Below are 26,369 nucleotides of genomic sequence, written 5' to 3'. Positions count from 1 at the left end.
TGTTATTGATCAGTGAAATTTTTCCACATTGAGATTTTGAATTCAGAGAATTCGTTAATTACTTGATTCACTAAATCCGGTAGAAATTTTGTTATATATTTATAAGTAACGTCAACAACTCTTGTCATCGAAAAGATGAAGTATCTATTTTATGTATTGGAGGTTATAGAGGCAAATTAAAAGATCCAGGGTTTTTGGCGCTCCCCTTTGGCACCTCTCCGGTAATCCGAGCTTGATTAATGTTCACTTTACGAGAAAAAGAAAATATGCCATAAATCCAATTCGTCATTTTCCCTCCGCGGCAGTGTGAGAAGAGAAAAAAAAACTGGAGAAGAAAAATTGCCCATCAATTTCCTTTTTTCTTTTTAAATCCTCTTGAATTTGTCAAAATTCAATAGTATATATATATTTAACTGTATAGGATATCACATTGAGTATTATATTTTATTAGAAACGAGATAAAAATTAATTCGCGAAACAAATATAGTTTTTTCTTTGAAATGGATATTTTCTAGTTGAACCGGATATTTATTTCGATTGAATAATTTTTGTTTGAACCGAATATTTATTTCTGTTTAATCATTTTTATTTGAAGGAAATATATTTTTTAGTTGAATATTTTTTTCACTCACCATCTTCTTTAATACTTTTATTATTTATTAGAACTGAATTTTATTTCAACCGAAAAATTATTTTAATCAAATATTTTTTATTTGAACCAAATATTTTTTAGTCGAACCAAATTTGAACCAAATATTTTTCAGTCGAACGAAATAATCTTCAGATGAACCAAATATTTTTTAGTTGAACCAAATATTTCTCAGTTGAGCCAAAAATATTTTTTAGTCAAACCAAATTTTCACTTGAACCATAAATAAATTTCATACTTGAACCAAAAATTTTACTTCGAACTAAATAATTTGCTATTTCCGAAGTAAAATAATTTTCACACTCATAATAATTCAAAAAAAAAACATATAAATACTATTTTAAAGCACGAAAACTTGTCGGCGATTTTCTTAGAATAAGAGAGAGCAGAATGGAAAATATTCTCTCAGTTCGCAAAAGTTAGCAGTGTCCATTATTATCCTTTGAATAGAGATGACGATAAGCAGCATAAAGAGTCGAAAATGCAAAAGTAGATTTTCACCGTTTCAAAAGATAAATTCCGCATGTGTGTTGGAGTAAAGTCGATGAACGCGTCAGAGAGTCGTTTGATATTCCATATACACTTTCGACACGAGAAAATCCATTTACCCTTGGTAACACCGAATAAGGCGTGAACTGAAATCGTACCGATTTTTAAGGTTATTTTTGTATCGTGCATTGCAAACTCATATTTTTTTTTCATTTATAGAATTTAATTTAAATAAAAAATTTATTCTTTCCACACACATACACTCACTCACAAAAAAATACTAAAGTTGGAAAGAATTTTTTTTTTTTTTGGTAAATAAAATAAATTTAGAATTTACTTTTCAATAGATATTGATTGATAGAGAACAATATTTTACAAAGAAATTTTTTTTGGTGCGCGAAGAATAAATTTTTTTATATTTTTCCGGACCTCGGATTATTGTGTTAGTTTGATTCTTTTTTCTTAAACGTGCGACACATTTTTCGAGTTATTTTAATATAATTGTGGTTTTTACACTATTTTATTTATAAATTCGCTAATACTGAAAATTAAAAAAAATATTCTTGAAAATTATAATCAAATTCTTTAAATCGATTCAATTATTTTTAAAAATTATTCGAAATTTAATTATTTTCAAGTATTTTCATCAAATTTCGCAAAAGAATTCAATTATTTACAAAAAATTTAATGAAATTCATCCAAAATGCATAAAATTTTTCGCAAAAGAATTCAATTATTTAAACAAAATTTGATGAAATTCATCCAAAATTCAATTAGGTATTTTCAAAAATAACAAAACTTTTCACAGAAATTCAATTCTTTTTAAACATTTTAATAAAATATTTTGTAATAATTCAATTATTTAACAGAATTTTTATACAATTCTTCACAATAATTCAAATACTTTCACTAATAACAACATTTTTCATGAAAATTCAATTTAAAAAAAAAATTTTTTATAAAATTCTGAGCAAGAATTCAATTATTTTCATAAATAATAAAACTCATCGAAAAATTTCAATCATTTTTAATACTATTTGCAATTAATTAATCAAAAAATTCAATTATTTTCACAAATTAAAGTTTTCCACAAGAATTTAATTATTTAAAATAAAATAAAATTTTCATAATATTTATTATGTTTCCAAAAAATTAATTATTTAAAATATTGTTTATAAAATCCTTATAAGGAATTCAATTATTTTCATAAATTAAAAAAATTTTTCTCAGGAATTTAATTATTTTTAAAAATTTTAATAATATTCTTAGCAAGTATTCAATTATTTTCATAAAAATTAAAATTTATCGCTGCATTTCAATTATTTTTAATACAATAATTTTAATCAAATTCCTTGCAAAATGTAATTATTCTTAAAAATTTTATTAAAATTCGTCGAAAGAATTCAATTATTTCTAAAAACTGTAAAAAAATTGTTCTCAAAAATTCAATTATTTCCATAAATAGCAAAATTCTTCAGATTTACTAAATTCTTCTCAATATTATTTAAAAAAAAGTTCTTCACAAGAATTCAATTACTTTCATAAATTTCCATAAAATTCTAAAAAACAATTCAATTATTTTCAAAAAGGTAATAAAATTTTTCTCAAGAATTCAATTCTTTTTAAACTTTTTAATAAAATTTTTATCAATAATTCAATTATTTTCATAAATAATAAAAGTCTTCTCAGGAATTGAATTATTTTTGAAAATTTTAATAAAATTTTTAGCAACTTACTATTCAATTATTTTTATAAATAAAAAAATTCATCGCAGGTTTTCAATTATTTTTAATACAATTTTACAGGAATTACTCAAAAAATGTAATTATTCTTAAAAATTTAATTTCAATTTCTCGAAAATATCAATTATTTAAAAAAATGTTTTTTTTAATTCTTTGTAAGAATTCAATTATTCACAAGAATATTAGAATTTCTCACAGGAATTCGATTATTTTAAATATTTTAATAAAATTGTTCGAAAGAAATTAATTTTTTTAAATACAATTTTAATTAAATTTTTTTGAAATAATTCAATTATTATTGGATTTTTTTGAATTCTTTCAATTAAAATAATAATTGAATTCTTCCCAAGAATTCAATTATTTACATAAATAATTCTTCGTAAAAATTCAATTATGATGATAAATAACAAAATTATTCCCGAAAATTCAATTATTTGTGAGGCTTTTTAATAAAATTCTTTGTAAAATTCAATTATTTTCATAAATAACAATATTCATAAAAAAAATTCAATTATTTTCAAAAGTTATAAATCTTTTCTTGAAAATTCAATTATTTTAAAAAATTCTTATAAAATCGTTCGCAAGAATTCAATTATTTTCATAAATAATAAAATACTTTTTAGGAATTCAATTATTTTCAAAAAATTTTTTATATTCAATTGTTTTCAAAAATTTTAATAGATAATTCTTTGTAAAATTTAATTATTTTTAAAAACTTTTCGCAATTTAATAATTTTCAATTTTTACTATTTTCGTGAAATTTCCAAACAGAATTCAATTATTTAAAAAAAATTTTGTAAAAATCTTGGTACGAATTCAATTCTTTTCATGAATAATCAAAATTTCTCAGGAATTCAATGATTTAGATTGGAATTTGCATAAAATTAGTCGAAAGAAATTAATTATTTAATTTTTTTTAGTTTGAAAGCTACTTTTTGCTACTTTTTTTTAAAATTAATTATCGGGTACGAAGTCTGTAATAATAAAAAAAATAATAATAGTAACAATTAGTTTTAAATTTGCATAAAATAAGAGAATTTACATTTAATCGACTAAAACTACGTTTCTGCGCCTTAAAGTCAACTCCAGGTCCCCATTTTCAAAAGAAAGAAAATGTTTGAATATAAATTGGTACATTCGTTAATTTTTTATTAGATTGTTTGCCATTATAATTATCCAGAATTGTATATACACTTTTGAAAATTTTAATGCATAAATCCATTAGAATATGAAATAGAAGAAAAAAAGAATAGCGCAAAAAAAAAAAAAAAAATACGAAAAAAGATGCAGCAGAGTGCTTTTAAATTTGACTTGCTTCAAAATGAGTATGCTTTTCAAATAGATTAAGTAATTGAATTTAATTAAATGGACTATATTATTACTAGAGAGAGATTCCCTCGATTCAGAATAAAAGCAACAGAAGAATTTTATTTCAGGCGCGTCTCTATTTTCCCCCTCCACCAAGGCAACCCTCGCGAGTCAAATTTATTGAACAGATATAAAATAAAATTAAAAAAATTTATATAGCGAGTAAGAGAGAGAGTGGAAGAAGAAAAGAAACAAAAGAGGAAGAATTAACCTCGAGAGCATATTTTAGCGTTGCACGGTTTTTATATTTACTAGGGCCATTCACCTTGGGTTTTTATAGGAAAAACAAAAGTGCCGAGCTTCTTGAACCCGTGGCACGTACAAGTGTGTTGAAAAAGAGAGTGAGTGAGAGAGAGAGAGACAAGAGAACCTCTCGATTCACGTCTGGTACCTTGGATTTAGGTTCTCGGGACCTTCTGTGTGCTCGATCACGTGATCGTTAAACGCGAGACCTTTAATGTTGGACTCCCTCGTTTAACAAACGGCTAAAGCGTCTCCGGAAAAAAAATCAAAAGAAATTACTAGAAACCTAGAAACGGAATTCAAAGGGAATTTTTATGAAAGCGCAAAATATTGGGATTCAAAAGAAATGCCTGAAATTTGTAGAAATGTAAATTAATTACAGAAGTGGAGATGAAAAAAATAATTTGTTTTTAATATTGAAATTACTGTAAAATTTCATACATTTGTCACACGGAGAGAAAATATTTATGAATTTTTTAAAAGTATTTTACAATTTGGGGGAAAAAGTGCAACAAACCGAAATTTTGACATAGAAAATACTAAACTACAGGCTTCACAGTCTGTCCCCTATTGCCCTACAAGTCCCCTTTTTTTAATTTTGGCCCCTAAACGTACCCTATTTTGAAAATTTCCCCTAAATTCCCCCAATTTTTTTCGTCGCAGGAAATCAATTATTTTTAAGTAATTCTGCAAAAGAATTCAATTATCTCGATAACCAACAACATTCTCCCCATAAAATCAATTATTCCAAGGAATTTTAATGAAATTCTTTTTCAAATTCAATTATTTTGATAAATATCAAAATTCGCAAGAATTCAATTATTGTAAAAAATTTTAATTAAATTCTTGACAAAATTTCAATTATTTTAACAAAATTTAATAAAATACTTTGCACGAATTCAATTATTTTTATAAATTTTAATGAATATCTCGTCAAAAATTCAATTATTTTTATAAATAGCAAAATTGTTCGTCAAAAATTCAATTATTTTCAAAAATTTAAATAAAATTCTTTGCAACATTTCAATTATTTTTAAAAGTTTTTCGCAATTTAATGTTTATAAATATTTACTATTTTCATAAAATTTATCAACAGATTTAATTATAGAAAAAACTTGTTGATACAATTCTACGAAAAGATTCAATTATTTTCATAAATAATAAAATTTCATTTACGAATTCAATTATTTTTAATTGAATCATCGCAGAATTTCAAATATTTTTAATACAATTTTAAATAAATTCCTTGAAAAATGCAATTATTATGAAAAATTTTATTAAAACTTGAGGAAAGAATTCAATTTTAAGAAACATTCAATTATTCAATAAAACAACAAAATTCGTTGCAATAATTCAAATATTTTTATAAATAATATTTAATTCGTTGCAGAAAATCAATTATTTTCAAAAATTTTTAAGTAATTTTGCAAAAGAATTCAATTAGCTTGATAAACAACAAGATCGCATAAATTCTTTCCATAAAATCAATTATTCCAAGGAATTTTAATAAAATTCTTTTCCAAAATTCAATTATTTTGATAAATATAAATATTCATCACAAGAATTCAATTCTTTTGAAAAGTAATAAAATACTTTGCAGAAATGAAATTAAATTATTTTCAAATTTTTTTGAAAATTCTTGTCAAGAATTAAATTATCTTTATAAATAGATAGGGAAATTCTTCTCAACAATTAAATTATAGTCAAAAATTTTTTAAAAATTCTTCTTAAGAAGTCAATTATTTTCAAAAATTTTAATAAAATTCTTTTTATGAATTCAATTGTTTTCAAAAATTATTATTTAAATTCTTCGCAGGAATTCAATTATTTTTCAACTTTTTTTATTATATTCTTGGCCAGAATTCAATTATCTTCCTAAATAACAAAACTCAATTATTTAAATAAAAGTTTAATAAAAATCTACGCAAACATTTCATTATTTTCATAAAATAATAAAAATCTGACAGAAATTCAATTATTTACACAATTTTTTAATAAATTTCTTCGCAATAATTCAATTATTTTCATAAATATTAAAATTTTTCAGAGTTTCAATTATTTTCGTAAATACTACAATTATTTTTAATACAAATTTAATCAAATTCCTCGAAAAATGTAATTATTCTTAAAAATTTTATTAAAATTCGTCAAAAGAATTCAATTATTTAATAATAAAATCCTTTATGCGGGAATTCAATTTTAAGAAATATTTAATTCAATAGAACAATTTTAGTTAAAAATTCTAGAAAATGTTAATTGAATTTAAATGATACAAATAATTTTGAAGAAATTACAGTAATAATATTCTTATAATTAAATATTTATTTTAAATAAAACTATTGATGTTTTCGAATAATAATAATAATCTTTTTGTTAAAATTTGTAAAAAAAATTTCTTTCCGCGTAAGCTTTTTGACAAGTAGTTGCAAATTAAAAACAATAAAATAAAATAGAAAATTTTTGTAAATGGAAAGCAATGATTCTATTTTTTTTCGCATGTAGAAAAAAAATGAACCTGGTAAATTTGATTTTTTAAATTAAAAAAGAGGAAAAAACAGTGTCGACAGGTACATTTTTCGATATATTGATGGAATGCAAAAATGTAAATTTAATGTGTCTAGCCTCGTGTCATGCATAGGTTTTACGTAATTGTTCGAGTTCTCCGATTCGTATGTTCACGTGTTATGTATTATTTACATACACCGCGAGTGTATAAACGACACTGATTTCTTTGTGTTTCATTCATATATATATATCTCTCTGTACGTGTATGTGCGTGTACTCGCGGCTCAAAATTGCAACAGAGAAAACGATACAATTATTATTTCTTCTCTAACGACGCAGGTGTCTTGATTCATAATAAAGGAATCAGGAAGCTTTTTTTACATGCTTATATCGTTTTTCATACATCTTTTAGAATTTCATTCAACTTAATTTGCAACTAATTGAAATCTAATTTAAAGTACATATTTAATTTGCGATCAAAGAAATATAATATATTCTTGTTCTTTACACTTTTATTTATAATCTTTATGAATAAATTTATATTTAATAACAAATAATATATAATAAATAATAATAACTTTTTTCACAAATTTCACAAATAAAATATAATTTAAAAAACTTTGAGACAAATATACTTTTATTGAACTCAAATAAATTATATTCTGCTGTAAACTAAAATTTTTCTCTGGGTGTATATTATAATTTGTCAATTTCGTTATAAAAAGAGAAAAAAATGGAATTGAGTATAATAATTTTGGTGGCTATTGAAATATTTTTATGTTATTGAAAAATAAATTAACAGCTAGTATATAAAGAAATTTTAATACTATTAAAAGAATCGGCCCCTTTTTGTTTCTAGGGGATAAACTTTTTTCAATTTAGATTTCAAAATTATGAGTCGCCAATATCGATCAATATCCCACTAAGTGAATTAAAAAAAATCCAATTTATAAATCCAATAAATAATAAAATATTGAAAGAAGTAAAAATATAAATTTAGAAATAAAAACTATTTCTAAATATAAAAAAATATTAACGGGGAAAATAATTACTTTTTATAAAAAAAATGTTCATTTTCTATTTTTTTTTTAATTTTAAGAGTAAATCTGCTAACGATTTCATTTGGCTACGCTTGACAAATTACTTAAAACCGAAAAGATGTTTCCCAATTAACAGAAATTTCCTTGAAGAGCGGCGCGTCGAGTAAAGTTACTATAGTCGAAAGAGAAGGAGAGCTTTTTAATTGGGCTAATTAAACTTTTTTTCTACTTTTCTTTTGGTTGGTTTTCATTTTTGGAAAAAGTGGTTTTTTCAATTATGTATTGTTTAATTCTAATATTGTATAATATACGTGATTTAATTTTTTATTATATGGAAAATATATATTACACAGAACAATTTTTAGTTATGCTTGAAGAAAAAAGTTTTACTTTTCGCAAACTAGTTTTTTGAAACTTAAAAATCTTTCTGTATTATTTCTGAGAGTCATTAAACTTGGAAATTTTTTCATAAAAGGTAACAAATATAAAATAACTTTTACTTCTAAGAAAAATCCAAATAGTTTGGAATTTTTGACAAATTGTATTATTTCCAGAATAAATTTTACTATATTCAAAGTAGGTATGTTTTACTTTTCAATAAAGATTTTAAGATATAAAGATAAAGATTTTAATTTGAAATTTTGTATAATTTCAATTTTCAATCGTCTTAAAGAACGTAGATTTTTGAAAAATTTTAATTATTCCAATTCTTCTGAAATTAGTTAAATTTTTTAATATATATTTTTAATTGACTATTAAAAATAATGAATTTATAGAAAAATTTTAATTAAAAACACTAAAAGAAATTGAATTTTGAAGCAATTACAAATAATTGCAGAAATTCAATTATTTTCAAAAGTAGTAAAATTCTTCTTAGAAATTCAAATATTTTCAAAAAATTTAATAAAATTCTTAGCAAAATTTCAATTATTATTTTTAAAAACTCTTATAAAAAAAGGTTTTAAAAACTCTTTTCTCTTTGGAGAAATTCAATTATTTTTAATAAAATTTTAATCAAATTTCCGAAAAATAAACATATTCTTAAAAATTTTATTAAAATTTGTCCATCGAATTCAATTATTTAAAAATTTGTTTCATAAAATTCTTTATGAAAATTCAATTTTAAGGAACTTTTAATTATTTAATAAAATATTTATTTTTGTATTTAAATAATTGAATCCTCGCAGAATTTTTTCATAAAAACTAATTTAAAAATAAATTTCAGTTAAAATTTTAGATTATTATTGAATATTAAAAGCAATAGAGCGTAAATTTTTAAAAATAATTGAATTTTGAAAAGGTTTCAAATTAAAATCTTTGAAAAATTTGAGAATTTTATCAATTTTTAAAATAATTGAATTCATGTGAAGAATTTTGTCAATTATAAAAATAATTGAATTATTTCGAAGAATTTTAATTATATTTTTGAGAATAATTGAAATCCTGCGAATGATTTTATTATCTATAAAAATAATTAAATTCTTGCAATGAATTTTATTGAATTTTTTAAAATAATTGAAATCCTGCATAGAGTTTTATTATTTATAAAAATAATTGAATTCTTTCAACGAATTTTATTAAATTTTTTTAAAATAATTGAAATCTTGTACTAGGTACCGAATTTTATCATTTAGAAAAATAATTGAATTTTTTCTACGAATTTTATTACATCTTTTTAAATAAATGAATTCATGTGAAAGCTTTTTTTACTGTAATAATAATTGAATTCCTGCAACGAATTTTATTAAAATTTTTGTAAATAATTTAATTATTTTGAGAACTTTTATAAAAATAGTAGATTTTAAAAAATTCCATTTGTTGAGAAATTTATTTAAAATTGTATTAAAAATAATTGAAATCCTGTGACGAATTATTTTATTATTTATGAAAATAATTGAATTCTTGCAACGAATTTTATTAAATTTTCTTTAAATAATTGAAATCCTGTAATGAATTTTATTATTTAGGAAAATAATTAAATTCATGCGAAAAATATATTACTCGTAAAAATAATTGAATTCGAAAAACATTTAATTTTTTTGTAGTAACGAAATTGAGTGAAATTGAATTAAAAATAATTACATTTATTGAATTTGATTAGAAATTAACAAACTAACAATTTTTCAAAAAATTTCAATTTAAAATTTGGCAAATAATTGAATTTAAAAAAAAAATTAACGAGATTTAAACTTCAATTTGTTTCTAATCCGCTTGATTTTAAAAAAGCAAATTCCAATAGTAAATTAGATTATAATCTATAATTATTTATTTACACTTTATTCGCAACAATATTTATTTATAATTATCAAATAATTCGCGTTTGCCAATTTTTTTTCCAAGTGGTAGGTAATTATACTATAATTATTCATTTCGCAACTCAGGGGCAATAAACTATTTTATAACCACATTTTATAAAAAGGTTGAATTGAATTTTTCTTTAATTCTTCATGGTTTTTTTTCTAATATATATTTAATTGAAGAATGTCAGAATAATTGAAATTACGTAAAAATTAATATTGAAAATAATTGAATATTTACAAAGAATTTTATCATTTTTGAAAATAATTGAATTCTTGCTGAGAATTTTATCAATTTTGAAAATAATTGAATTATTTCGAAGAATTTTAATCATATTTTTGAGAATAATTGAATTACTTGGAATGATTTTATTATCTATAAAAATAATTAAATTCTTGACAAGATTTTTAAAGAAATTTAGAATTAATTTTTCTCAAAAAGTTTAATGGAATTTTTTTTGTAATTATTTGAAGTTTTTAATTTCTAATTTATTTAATTGAAGAATGTGAAAATAATCGAAATTTTAGGTAAAATTGAATTGTAAACAAATGGATTTTAAAATTCTCAAAGAAAAACTTTTTCAAAAATTATTTTAAAAAAATTGATTTTAAGAAGAATTTTAGTTTAAAATTCTAGAAATGAAGAATTGAATTGAAATGAAAATAATTTTGAAGAAATTACAGTAATGATATTTTGATAATATAAAATAATGATAGTATCAAGTTTTAATTATTATATGTTATTGAATTTAAATCTTTTGAAGAATTTTAATTCCTATGGAAAAATAAAATGATTAAATATTCATTTAAAAACGAAGTTATTGATGTTTTCGAGTAATTTTACAATTAAAGAAATTCGTAAATAAATGTAATAGAACAGGAAAAAAGTCGTTTTGTCTGGAAATCAGGGAGTTTGGTAAAATTAAAAATTAAATTTGGTAAAATATAAATGTAGTTTTAAAAATCTGGAAAAATTTCGTTTTTTAATCTGCAAAAGTCAGGGAATTTGAAATGAGGAAAAGCGTGGCAACCCTGAATGTAAATTCAAAACTTAAATTTTACACTTAGAAACTTTATAATTAATTTTTTTTAGTGACACAAAATTATTGTAACAAAAATTTAAATTGAAGAAGAAATAAATTTTCGTTCATTTGAACGTTCAGAACTTTAGAATCATGTTTTAACTAGAATATCGTCTTAAATATACCCTAACCAGAACTTTTTTTCCAGTGTTGCCTAATTATTGCAGAAATAATTAATTAGTGATAGACGATTTTTGACGTAACTATATTTAAATACAGAAATTGATGTATGTTTTTAAAAAAACACAAAAGAGAAGAATGAAATCGATTGTGACGCGACGCGTTTGTTTTCCTTGCCTTAGAAACCCGGTTGCTCTTTCTGGTGGCACAACTTTCGATGCAAATATATCCCCCACGCGATCGATAACAACGTCTAGTGTTAACTTGAAGTTCAAAGCGAATGTTTTGTGCTCCCGCGATGGAATGGAGGAGAAATGCTAATCCATTGAATTACCAATTCAAAAATGCCTACACACACCCTCAATCCTGGACCAATTTCAAGATGCAAGGTTTATTATTTCTCCTCCTTCCTCCTTTGTCTCTCGTTATTTCTTCCTTTCCTGCTTCGTTCCTCGTTTTTTCTTTTTCATTTTTCGTCCGCTTCAAGTTTAAATACTCTTGCGAAATGAGGAAGTGCCCGTGACTCAGGGAACAGTTCAAAGATTACTCTGCGTCTCTCATCTCTTTGTAGAAATAATATTCGGTTCTTTTCTTTTTCTTTATTTTACAATAAGAGTTTTTTCAAATTGACACGTTTATCAACAAATTCATGGTACTCTAATGGATTCTTTGTAACTTTTTTTGCTCTTTAAATTTTAATTGGATTAAAGTCGTTCAGTAATTGTCTAATTGAAATTAGTCGAAATTCTATTTAAACCGCAAATATCATTTATTTGTTATAAATAAAAATTACTCGATGTAAATAAATATTCGAAAATTTAATAATAATAATTTCTTAAATTGAAATATTTTTTATTTTATTTCCCATGGAAAAAAAAAAATAAAAAGTATTTAAATATTTATTTAACAAAATTCAAGTTTTGAATAATTAAATTTAGAAATCAGTAGAAGGGCAGGGAAATAGAAAATTCAATTTTTGTGATTGATTAAAATAGTAAGTTATTAACTGTTTCAGATTTAGAGAGTGATGATTTTAATTTTGATCGTTTGTGACAATAATGAATATAAATAAAGAACTAATACCTTCCTTGTTTAAAATATATAAAATATTTCGAACAAATTTGTGCGATATAAATTGATTAATAGATTTTATTGATTTTTTCTAAAAATAATTGCTTTCAACAGAGCAAATATATAAAATGTGTGTGTGTGTGTGTGTGCGTACGTGTGTTAATATTTACCAGGAAAATATTTGTTAAAGATTTATTTACAAGGTCTCGTCTTCCTTTATTGCGGTGATGGTTAAATAAAGTCAGTAAAAATATAGACTTTAAATTCCTTTATTACACTAACAACAAAATATAAATTTGAAAAGAAATAAGGAAATCGAATATAAAAGTAAGTCTCATCTTTTAAAAAATTCTACGACTAAAAGTATCGAAATTCGTCGTTGACGTCACTTTTTCTTTTTTAAAGAGCCCATTGTGGATGATTCGTAGTCGTAATATAATCACCGTTTATTGTTCAAACTACAGTTTGAAAGTTTATTTTGCTTCTATTTTTAACGAGAGAATTATAAAAGAGTTTAGAAATCAGCTGTTGGATTAGAATTATAAAAGGAATCTCTCTCGCAATCAATTTAGAATTTATATTCTCCATTTATAGAGAAGATAATTTTCTTAAATGTCAATATTTATTTTTTATTATAATCGTATTTCTATTTCTATTTTTATTTTCAATTTTGAATTTTCATTTTCAGGCTTCACTGTCTGTCCCCTATTTCCCTAAAAGTCCCCTTTTTCAAATTTTGGCCCCTAAACGAACCCTATTTTCAAAATTTTCCCTAAATTTCCCCTATTTTTTTCGTCGCAGGAAATCCATTATTTTCAATAATTTTTAAGTAATTCTGCAAAAGAATTCAATTATCGATAACCAACAAAATTCTCCCCATAAAATCAATTATTCTAAGGATTTTTAATGAAATTTCCAAAATTCAATTATTTTGATAAATATGAAAATTCTTTTCCAAAATTCAATTATTGTCAAGAATTTTAATTAAATTCTTGGCAAAATTTCAATTATTTAAACAAAATTTAATAAAATACTTTGCACGAATTCAATTATTTTTATAAATTTTAATGAATATCTCGTCAAGAATTCAATTATTTTTATAAATAGAAAAATTTCTCGTCAAAAATTCAATTATTTTCAAAAATTTAAATAAAATTCTTTGCAACATTTCAATTATTTTTAAAAGTTTTTCGCAATTCAGTGTTTTTAAATATTTACTATTTTCATAGAATTTATCAACAGATTTAATTATAGAAGAAAATTGTTGATACAATTCTACGAAAAGATTCAATTATCTTCATAAATAATAAAATTTCATTTACGAATTCAATTATTTTTAATTGAATCATCGCAGAATTGCAAATATTTTTAATACAATTTTAAATAAATTCCTTGAAAAATGCAATTATTATTAAAAATTTGATTAAAACTTGAGGAAAGAATTGAATTTTAAGAAACATTCAATTATTCAATAAAACAATAAAATTCGTTGCAATAATTCAAATATTTTCATAAATAACATTTAATTCGTCGCAGAAAATTAATTATTTTCAAAAAATTTTAATTAATTTTGCAAAAGAATTCAATTAGCTTGATAAATAACAAAATCGAATAAATTCTTCTCATAAAATCAATTATTCTCAGGAATTTTAATAAAATTCTTTTCCAAAATTTAATTATTTTGATAAATATCAATATTCGTCAGAAGAATTCAATTCTTTTAAAAAGTAATAAAATATTTTGCAGAAATTAAATTATTTTCAAATTTTTTTGAAAATTCTCGTCAAGAATTAAATTATCTTTATAAATAGATAGGGAAATTCTTCTCAAGAATTAAATTATTGTCAAAAATTTTTTTTAAATTCTTCTTCAGAAATCAATTATTTTAAAAAATTTTAATAAAATTCTTTTTATGAATTCAATTGTTTTCAAAAATTATTATTTAAATTCTTCTCAGGAATTCAATTATTTTTCAACTTTTTTTATTATATTCTTGGCCAGAATTCAATTATCTTCCTAAATAACAAAATTCAATTATTTAAATAAAAGTTTAATAAAATTCTACGCAAACATTTAATTATTTTCATAAAATAATAAAAATCTGACAGAAATTCAATTATTTACACAATTTTTTAATAAATTTCTTCGCAATAATTCAATTATTTTCATAAATAATAAAATTTTTCAGAGATTCAATTATTTTCGTAAATACTACAATTATTTTTAATACAAATTTAATCAAATTCCTCGAAAATGTAATTATTCTTAAAAATTTTATTAAAATTCGTCAAAAGAATTCAATTATTTAATAATAAAATCCCTTATGGGAATTCAATTTTAAGAAATATTTAATTCAATAGAACAATAAAATTCGTTGCAATTATTCAAATATTTTCATTTTTAACATTTAATTCGTCGTAGAAAATCAATTATTTTTAAAATGTTTAAGTAATTTTGCAAAAGAATTCAATTAGCTTGATAAATAATAAAATCACATAAAATTCTTTTCCACAATTCAATTATTTTGATAAATATTAATATTCATCACAAAAATTCATACTTTTGAAAAGTAATAAAATACTCTGCAGAAATGAAATTATTTTTAAAATTTTTTAAAAATCCTCGTCAAGAATTAAATTATCTTTATAAATAAATAGGGAAATTCTTCTCAAGAATTATTGTCAACATTTTTTTCAAAAATTCTTCTCAAGAAGTCAATTATTTTCAAAAATTTTAATAAAATTCTTCTCATGAATTAAATTGTTTTCAAAAATTATTATTTAAATTTTTCTCAGGAATTTAATTATTTTTAAAAAATTTAATAAAATTCTTCAAAAAGTTTTCAATTATTTTCAAAAATTGTTATAAAATTCTTTAGTATAATAAATTTAATTAAAATTTTAATTAAATTCCTTAAAAGAAATTAAATATTTTCAAAAGTTGTTAATACAATTCTTCGTAAAAATTAAATTTTAAGAAACATTCAATATTATTTATTTTTGTATTAAAATAATTGATTTCTCGTAAAATTAAATTATTGTTTTTCGTACTTTTAACTAAAAATTCTGTAGAATTAATTTTTTTGAAAAAGTTTAATTGAAAATAATTGATGATATTGATTTAAAGTAGAATTTTAGTTAAAAATTCTAGAAAATGTTAATTGAATTGAAATGATAATAATTTTGAAGAAATTACAGTAACAATATATAACAATAAACATAAAGAAATCATAAAGAAATTTTCTTTCTGTTTTATAATAATATTCTTATCAGTTGTTTAATTTGAAATTTTTGAACATTTTAATTCCAATGAAAAATATGATTAAATATTTACTTAAAAATGAAGTTATTGATGTTTTGGAATAATTTCACTTTTGAAGAAATTTGTAAATAAATTTAATAAAACATTTTTTTGAGTATCTAATAATTTTTAGTAGAAATATTTTTATCTTTATTTAACCAAATTTTTATGGTCCCCTAAAACTCCCCTATTTTTTAATTTTCAGTCCCTTATTTCCCCTTATATACTTTTTAGAAGCACTGTGAAGCCTGCATTTTCAAAATGTTGAGAATGAAGAAGATTTCTAGACGATTATTACATAATAGATGATAATGTTAATTTTAGATGAATTTGAAATCTTCTTTTCTCAATATTTTTAAGTCGTGGGTATATGTATGTGAAGTTGGCCCCCCACTTTCAAAAAAATTAAATTTTTTTTAGAGTTCTGACTTCCTCTACAATAGTTCTGGAGTTCCTGATAGTTTTTAGAAATAGTTCCGGCGATTAAATGATAAAAAATAGGTTTTTTCATAATGGGGGGCTAACTTCACGCAGCCCCCCACTATTGAAAAAATGGATTTATTATTAGAGTTCTGAGTAGCTATAAGAGAGTTCTAGAGTTCCCTACAGTTTATTTCAATAGTTCTCATAATCCAAAATCATAAAAAAAATAATTGAAAATTCCAGAATTTTTCAAAAAAATTAAAATTTTACGAAAAAAGAGTTCTGATCAGAGTTCTGTTAGCCCCCCATCGAGATAGATAAAAAACATTTATAACAATTTTTTCAAAACTGAAAAACTACTAAACTACAAAAGTTTGAAAATTACAAAAAAAATTTTTATCATAAATTAAGAGTTCCACAAGCACTGATCAGAGTTCTGTTAGCCCCCGATAGTGTTCGACAAAAAACCTTAATAACAATTTTTTCAAAACCCAAAAACTACTGAACTACAAGACATTAAAGTTTCAAAAAAATTTGTTTTTTTATATATTGAGAGTTCCATGAGTTCTGATCAGAGTTCTGTTAGCCCCCAATAGTGTTAGATAAAAACCTTTTATAACATTTTTTTCAAAACTTAAAAACTACTGAACTACAAGACATTGAATTTTCAAAAAAAATTTGATCTTTTATATTTTGAGAGTTTCATGAGTTCTGATCAGAGTTCTGTTAGCCCCCGATAGTGTTCGACAAAAAACCTTAATAACAATTTTTACAAAACCCAAAAACTACTAAACTACAAGACTTTGAATTTTCAAAAATAAATTTGATCTTTTGTATATTGAGAGTTCCATGAGTTCTGATAAGAGTTCTGTTAGCCCCCGATAGTGTTCGACAAAAAACCTTAATAACAATTTTTTCAAAACCCAAAAACTACTAAACTACAAGAGTTTAAATTTTCAAAAAAATTTAATCTTTTATATTTTCAGAGTTCCATGAGTTCTGATCAGAGTTCTGTTAGCCCCCGATAGTGTTCGACAAAAAACCTTAATAACAATTTTTACAAAACCCAAAAACTACTAAACTACAAGACTTTGAATTTTCAAAAAAAAATTTGATCTTTTGTATATTGAGAGTTCCATGAGTTCTGATCAGAGTTCTGTTAGCCCCCGATAGTGTTCGACAAAAAACCTTAATAACAATTTTTTCAAAACCCAAAAACTACTAAACTACAAGAGTTTAAATTTTCAAAAAAATTTGATCTTTTATATTTTGAGAGTTCCATGAGTTCTGATCAGAGTTCTGTTAGCCCCCGATAGTGTTCGACAAAAAACCTTAATAACAATTTTTTCAAAACTCAAAAACTACTGAACTACGAGACTTTGAATTATCAAAAAAAAAATTTATTAGAAATTGAGAGTTGCATGAGTTCTGATCAGAGTTCTGTTAGCCCTCAATAGTGTTAGATAAAAACCTTTTATAACATTTTTTTCAAAACCCAAAAACTACTGAACTACAAGACATTAAAGTTTCAAAAAAATTTGATCTTTTATATTTTGAGAGTTCCATGAGTTCTGATCAGAGTTCTGTTAGCCCCCGATAGTGTTCGACAAAAAACCTTAATAACAATTTTTTTAAAACTTAAAAACTACTGAACTACGAGACTTTAAATTATCAAAAAAAAAAATTTATTAGAAATTGAGAGTTCCATGAGTTCTGATCAGAGTTCTGTCAGCCCCTCATCAAAATTAATAAAAAATCTATATTGCAATTTTGTCAAAACTTAAAAACGACTGAACTACAAGACTTTGAATTTAAAAAAAAATTTATCATAAATTGAGAGTTCAATGAGTTCAGTCATGTAAAGTTAATACTACTTTTTAAAAAAATCAAAAATTTTACAAGAGTTCTGGGTACTTTAGCAATAGTTCTACAGTTCTCTAACGATTATTTAAATAGTTCTGATGATTAACAATAAAAAAAGCGACAATGAAAAATCATAGTGCTAACTTTGCATAGCACTATGATTTTTGCAAAAAAGAGTTCTGACCTAATATTATGAAAAAGAATAAAGAGTTCTAGAGTTCTCTACCAAAGAAAACAAGAGTTCTCCAAAATTTCAAAAGTTATGAAAATAATATTCTGCGAGTTCTGAATAGAGTTCTGGCATTGTTGCAAAGAGTTTTACAAGTATATCTCATAAAATTTTGTTCTAAATCCAAAATCAAAAAAGTTAAAGGACATTGAAGTTTTCAAAAAACTTCAAAATTTTAAAATTTAGAGTTCTGAGAGTTCTGAAAAGAGTTCTGGCATCGTCATAAAGAGTTGTATAAGTATTTCTAATGACATTTTGTTTTAAATCCAGAATCAAAAAAGTTACGAAACTTTGAACATTTCTAAAATTTTCAAAATTTTAAAATTCAGATTTCTAAGAGTTATGAAAAGAGTTCTGGCATCGTCATAAAGAGTTCTATAAGTATTTCTAATGACATTTTGTTTTAAATCCAGAATCAAAAAAGTTACGAAACTTTAAAAATTTCTAAAATTTTCAAAATTTTAAAATTCAGATTTCTAAGAGTTATGAAAAGAGTTCTGGCATCGTCATAAAGAGTTCTATAAGTATTTCTAATGACATTTTGTTCTAAATCAAAAAATCAAAAAAGTTACGGGACATTAAAGTTTTAAAAAAATTTCAAAATCCTGTAATTTTTTGGATTTTGGGCTTTGAGAAAAATGTCATCAGAGTTGCTTCTAGAACTCTTCGCAATGATGCTAGAACTCTAATCAGAACTCTCAGAACTCTGAATTTTTAAATTTTTAAATTTTTTGAAAACTTTAATGTCTCGTAACATTTTTTTTTTATTTTAGAACAAAATGTCATTAGAAAATAGGAATACTTATAGAACTCTTTATGACGATGCCAGAACTCTTTTCAGAACTCTTAGAACTCTGAATTTTAAAATTTTGAAAATTTTAGAAATGTTCAAAGTTTCGTAACTTTTTTGATTCTGGATTTAAAACAAAATGTCATAAGAAATACTTATAGAACTCTTTATGACGATGCCAGAACTCTTTTCAGAACTCTAAATTTTAAAATTTTGAAGTTTTTTGAAAACTTCAATGTCCTGTAACTTTTTTGATTTTGGATTTAAAACAAAATTTTATGAGATATACTTGTAAAACTCTTTGCAACAATGCCAGAACTCTATTCAGAACTCGCAGAATATTATTTTCATAACTTTTGAAATTTTGGAGAACTCTTGTTTTCTTTGGTAGAGAACTCTAGAACTCTTTATTCTTTTTCATAATATTAGGTCAGAACTCTTTTTTGCAAAAATCATAGTGCTATGCAAAGTTAGCACTATGATTTTTCATTGTCGCTTTTTTTATTGTTAATCATCAGAACTATTTAAATAATCGTTAGAGAACTCTAGAACTATTGCTAAAGTACCCAGAACTCTTGTAAAATTTTTGATTTTTTTAAAAAGTAGTATTAACTTTACATGACTGAACTCATGGAACTCTCAAAATATAAAAGATCAAATTTTTTTGAAAATTCAAACTCTTGTAGTTTAGTAGTTTTTGGGTTTTGAAAAAATTGTTATAAAGGTTTTTTGTCGAACACTATCGGGGGCTAACAGAACTTTGATCAGAACTCATGGAACTCTCAATATATAAAAAAAAATTTTTTTTTGAAAATTTAATGTCTTGTAGTTCAGTAGTTTTTGGGTTTTGAAAAAATTGTTATTAAGGTTTTTTGTCGAACACTATCGGGGGCTAACAGAACTCTGATCAGAACTCATGGAACTCTCAATATACAAAAGATCAATTTTTTTTTGAAAATTCAAAGTCTTGTAGTTTAGTAGTTTTTGGGTTTTGAAAAAATTGTTATAAAGGTTTTTTGTCCAATACTATCGGGGGCTAACAGAACTCTGATCAGTACTTGTGGAACTCTTAATTTATGATAAAAAATTTTTTTTGTAATTTTCAAACTTTTGTAGTTCAGTAGTTTTTCGGTTTTGAAAAAATTGTTATCAATGTTTTTTATCTATCTCGATGGGGGGCTAATAGAACTCTAATCAGAACTCTTTTTTCGTAAAATTTTAATTTTTTTGAAAAATTCTGGAATTTTAAATTATTTATTTATGATTTTGGATTATGAGAACTATCGAAATAAACTGTAGGGAACTCTAGAACTCTCTTATAGCTACTCAGAACTCTAATAATAAATCCCTTTTTTCAATAGTGGGGGGCTGCGTGAAGTTAGCCCCCCATTATGAAAAAACCTATTTTTTACCATTTAATCGCCGGAACTATTTCTAAAAACTATCAGGAACTCCAGAACTATTGTAGAGGAAGTCAGAACTCTAAAAAAAATTTAATTTTTTTGAAAGAGGGGGGCTAACTTCACATACATCGTGGGTATAACATGATGTGAAAGTTAGACGAGAGATGTACGTATATGAGTTTGATGATTTGGTTATGAAGCAGATTCTCCCTTATTAGTTGGACTTGCCGGGAATAATTTATAGTTCCTCTGCTCTGAGTCAGTTTTGTTTACATCCTGCTGGGACTTTAAACCACAAGTCACTCAGTATATTAGTTCAAAATAAGCTTCAGAAAAAGAAAAACTTTTTCCTCGACTTTTTCTAACTAAGTGCATTTTTCCTCACACAAAATAATATCTAATTTTTCTCCTTTTTTATTCCTTAAAATTAATAAATCCTTGAAAGTAAAAATAATCCCTTAAAACACCTAAAATCATGGATAAAAATTGTCATTTTTTTCTAAGTTAGAAAAGTTTTTAGTTATGTTGATGAAAAAAGTTTCCACGTTCTGCAAACTTTGGAATTTTTTTTTTTTTGAAACTTAAAAATCATTTTTTATTATTTCTCATTTTTTAAACTTAAAAATTTTGTTACATAAGGTAACAAATATAAATAACTTTTCTAAGAATATAAAACCCAAATTTTTTTGGTCAGACTTGTATTAATTTCATAATAAATTTCACTAAGTTGACAGTAAATTTTAATAATTTTGTTTAGAATTTACTTTCAATATTTGATATTGAATACTTTTAAACTAACGATTTTTGATAGCAAATTCTTTTAACTATTAGTTATATTTTTAACGAAATCAAATTTAGAAACTCAGCTCAGCGGACATGAAATGATAAATTAAAAGCAATCGAAAGATAAAATTTCCAATTTATCTGCGTGGCTATACGATAAACCCGTCGAAGAAGACTGATACGAAAGCGAAGTAGGAAATATTTTTGAAATATACTCTCCGCATGCGTTGAGAATATAAAAATAATTTCTACTTTTTTCTTCGAGCTGTAATAGAGAAAATTTAAAAATTTCAAAGAATATAAAATTTTATTATTGTCGTTGAAGAAGAAGTAGAAGAAGAAGAAGAGACATTCCATTTTAGACAAGAAAATGAATGAGACGTTCGAGTTTTTTCTTTTTTTTATAATGAAAAGTCGTTTTTAATGTAACAATTCTTTAAAGGGAAGAAGAAAATGTTACGAGTACCCCTTTGACCTGCTCTATTGGAGAAATTCCTTGGAATTTTTCTTTTTCCTTTGCCATTGTGTGTGTGTCTTCCGGTTGTAAGTAACGATCAGCCAGCCAAAATGTATGTGTATATATGGCTATCTAGGAAAGTAATTTGCATTCAGATTAAGTTTGTGCTTTTACTATGGAACGTGCCACTCCATGTAACTAACGTATTCTCGTGGCAGTTTCGAGTTGATCATGTAGAAATATTCAACAGGCCTTGACTCATCGTATTTTTAGACAATGTTCTCAACATTATTTCATATATATTTGCTGTGCGTTATGACGTCTTCGTCGCTAATATTTTGTAAACGTAACAATTTTTTTCGATTTCTAAATTATTTATAACATTTTTTCTAAGAATATCAAATTGAGACAAAAAACGTACCAAAATTGTTGCATTGCATAAACCAGGAATTTTATACCAAACCGGGAATTTTTTTACGAAATTAAAAAAAGTTTTATTATTTTAATTTGTTTTTCAAAAATCGCTTTTTATTTCAATTTTTGTAGATATTTATACTATTCTATAAATTTCAATTAGTTAAAAATAATTAATTTGATAGTAAAAAATCAGTCACTGATTCAAATATAATTAGTAAATAAATTAAAAAAAAATTATTGAATTAATAGAAATTTTGTGAAATTCAACTGAAAATAATTGAATTTGTTAAAGAATTTCATTAAAAACTTTTTAACAAATCGAATTTTCAAAGTATTTTAATTTAATAAATGATAAATAATTGAATTTTGTAAACAGTCACATTCTAGTATTCATGTTTCTTAGTGCGAAGATTAATAATTAAAATTTTTATTAGTTAATTTAAAAAAAGATACTGAAATTTTTTTAATAAAATTGAATTTTCGCAAAGTTTTTTTTTAAAATTCTGAAAAATAAGATTTTTGGAATTTTTCAATTCTATTGTTTTAAGATAATTGAATTTTTATAAATAAAGAATTAAAAATTTTTGAAATAATTGAAATTTCTTTACATTCTATTAAAAATAATTAACTTCTTTTAAAGAATTTTATTTAAATTTTTCGAAAATAATCAAGGAAAGTTAGTCACCGTAATTATAATTTTATTTTTTAAAATTTATTTTCTACGTATGCAATTATTTTCATAAATAATAAAACTCATAGATAAATTTCAATTATTTTTAATACAATTTTAATCGAATTCCTCGAAAAATGTAATTATTCTTAAAAATTTTATTAAAATTCGTCGAAAGAATTCAATTATTTCTAGAAACTGTAGAAAAAATTCTTCTCAAGAATTCAATTATTTCGATAAATTGTAAAATTATTATTATTTTCAAGAGTAATAAAATTATTCTTTAAAGTTCAATTATGTTCAAAAATTTTTGTTTAAATTTCAATTATTTTTATAAATAATAAATTTTTTTTTCTAAAGTCAATTATTTTCTAAAATTTTAATAAAATTTTTGGCAAATATTCAATTATTTTCAAAAATTTTTCTCAATCAATGATTTTCAAGATCTACAATTTAAAAAAGTTTTCTAAAAGAATTCAATTATTTACAAAAAAATTTTAATAAAATTCTACGAAAACATTCAATTTCTTTCATAAAATAAAATTTTTTATTTGGATTTAGTTATTTTCATAAATTATCGCAAAAATTCAATTATTTTTAAAAATAATGAAATTTCTGGCAGAAATTGAATTACATATGTTTAAAATTTTTTTTAAAAATTCTGGTCCAAATTTGAATTATCTTTATAAATAATAAAATTTTTCTCCGAAATTCAATTATTTTCATAAATAATAAAATTTTTTACGTTGATTCAATTATTTTTATAAACAAAGCTCATTGCGAAATTTCAATTACTTTTAATACTAATTTAATCAAATTCCTCGAAAAATTTAATTTTCTTAAAACTTTTATTAAAATTCGTCGAAAGAATTGAATTATTTCCAGAAACTGTAAAGAAATTCTTCTCAAGAATTCAATTATTTCCATAAATAGCAAAATTCTTGTGAATATTATTTAAAGAAAATATTCTTCACAGGAATTTCATTATATTTATAAATTTTCATAAAATTTATTCTAAAAAACAATTCAATTATTTTCAAAAGTAATAAAATTCATGGAAGAAATTCAATTATGTTTGAAAATTTTTTTAAATTCTCCTCAAATTTTTTTTTTTTTTTTTTTGAAAATAATTAAATTGTTCTCTAAAATTTAATTATTTTCAAAAATTTTAATAAAATTTTACGCGAACATTTAATTATTTTCATAAATAATAAAAGATTCTTTTGAAGGATTCAATAAATTTTATAAATAGTAAAATTCTTTGCAGTAATTCAATTATGTTTAAAAACTTATTTTTAAATTCTCCTGAAAATTTCAATTATCTTTATAAATAATTAAATTGTTCTCCACAATTCAATTATTTTCAAAACTTTTAGTTTAGTTTACTTTATTTACGGTATGATACACCTTTTTTAATAAAATTCTGAGCAAATATTTAATTATTTTCATAAATAATAACATTCCTTGGAAGGATTCAATATTACTTTTATAAATATTAAAATTCTTTGCAGAAATTCAATTATTAATAATTACATTTTAATAAAATTGAATTAATCAAATTTTGCATTATAATTATGAACAGATAAGATTATTTTTAAAAAATTGAAAAATTTTTTTGTTTAATTCAATTATTTTCAAAATTTTTAATTAAAATTATTAAAAAAAACATTATTTTCAAAAAATTAATAGAAACTCGTCAAAAAAATTTAAATAATCATAAAAACTCTAATAAAAATTTTGGAAACCATTTGTAGATTTATTTATGTTCGAAATCAAATAAATTTAAAGATGAGAAAAAAAATCTGGGAAAAATTCGAAAAAGCCGGAAATTTTGTTGAACGAAAATAGTAGACACCCTGTTAGAAAAACTGTGTTTTAATTAATTATTTATTTTATTATTACGAATTTTTATATTATATTATAAATTATTATTATTATAAATTATTATATTATATTACTATGAATTGTTTAATTATTTGTTTCAGAATTCGGAAGTCATGAGAGGCGGATCGTCAAACAAGTGGTGTAGTTAAGGTCAGTTCTACAATTTTCTTTTTTCTTCACACGTATTTTTATATAGTAGAAATTATGGAGACTTTTGACTGGCGATCGATTGAAAAGTTATTCCAAATCCATATTTTCGCATTTTTAAATCAATGCGCAATTTATAACATTGTCTGACAAAAATGGAATTTTCTTTTTGCCCCACAAATAGTTTTGGTCACTAACTTTCAATAGATATTTTTTTATGCTGATCACGAATCTGCCAATACAAATTTTCTAGTACATCAAGTTTTTGAGAAAAGAATAAAATTAATTCATACGTCTCCTTTTGCATATCAAATATCACGTATACGTCATATTGGATCCTTAATTTTGTTGTTTCAAAAAATTGAATTCTAATTCCAATTTTTATTTAGAGGCGGAGAATTTTGAGTCTTAAAAATATTATAACCAGTTCTTTGGCGTTGAAAAATGTTTTTTTTTTTTTGCAAAACCTAAAAGAATCAAAGAATTATTCCAAAGGTTTATGGTTAAAATCCCTGAAAAATAACTTACCTTCCTAGATGAATAAAATATGTGAAATTATTGGCATTTTCATCTCTAAAAACCACAAATAAAATATAAATAGTTAAATAAAATGTTAAGTGGTTCAAAAATGAACCGTAATTAGGAATTATTTTTTACAGTCTATAAATGAAAGAAGATCATAAACTAATTAGAAATTGCCTTTCGATTGAAAAATAAACAAAAATATAGATTTTAGATTAACTTCTGAGTTCTGATTTGACTGTCTATCCAATTAATTGGAAGAGAAAGCTGAAATAAAGAAGTTTCTTTTTATAACTCTTAATTAAAATTAATTTCACCGCAACATTACATTTTTCGAATGACTCTCCATTAAGATTTCTATTCTTTGAATTGGAAAAAAGAGCATGATGCAGATCTCAGGGAATAGAAGATTGAAAATCACACAGTAACCCAGTGACACATGGGAAAGAATTTCATTGTTTGTTTCTTTTTTGTTTTGTTTTGTGCCGGCGTTAATGAGGGGAAATAAAATTTTATGTTGTCAAATTGAGATGACTTTGTTATGATGTTAATTGTAAACTGAAAATTTCCCATGTGTCACTTGAGTTTTCTTTTTCTCTTCTCTTTTTTTTTTTGATGAGATTCAATAAATCAACTTTTAGCTTCGCTTTTAGCCATTTCGCATCTTTTCTTGTTATTCACGGGGTAATTAGACTTTTTAACTAAGTCTCTTTGATTAACGGGTTTAAACATTAACGAGAGTAGCATCACGCCACTGATGTGTTTTTTTTACCAACTTCCTAGTTCGCATTATTATTCCCTCTCTCTCTTATATATGTAACGCTCGACATTCAGTGCCGTTTTATTTCACAATCTCACGCTGCATTGTTTCCTGA

At 22.9% G+C, this 26,369-nt stretch overlaps 1 protein-coding gene across 3 annotated transcripts in view; it reads left to right on the top strand.

Annotated features, from left to right (window-relative positions):
* LOC122500363 overlaps positions 1-26,369 on the top strand; it is a 524,819-nt gene that overhangs the window by 162,846 nt on the left and 335,604 nt on the right. For all 3 annotated transcript variants that reach the window (XM_043609264.1, XM_043609265.1, XM_043609263.1), the window contains one exon: positions 24,927-24,975. The gene's annotated coding sequence lies outside the window, so the exon portion shown is untranslated. The remainder of the gene's footprint in view (positions 1-24,926; positions 24,976-26,369) is intronic.

Source organism: Leptopilina heterotoma, unplaced genomic scaffold (genome assembly GCF_015476425.1).
Source record: "Leptopilina heterotoma isolate Lh14 unplaced genomic scaffold, ASM1547642v1 Lhet_183, whole genome shotgun sequence".
Taxonomy (NCBI): Eukaryota; Metazoa; Arthropoda; class Insecta; order Hymenoptera; family Figitidae; genus Leptopilina; species Leptopilina heterotoma.
Note: the sequence above shows the minus strand (reverse complement) of the source record. Positions and strands in the feature narration are given on the sequence as shown.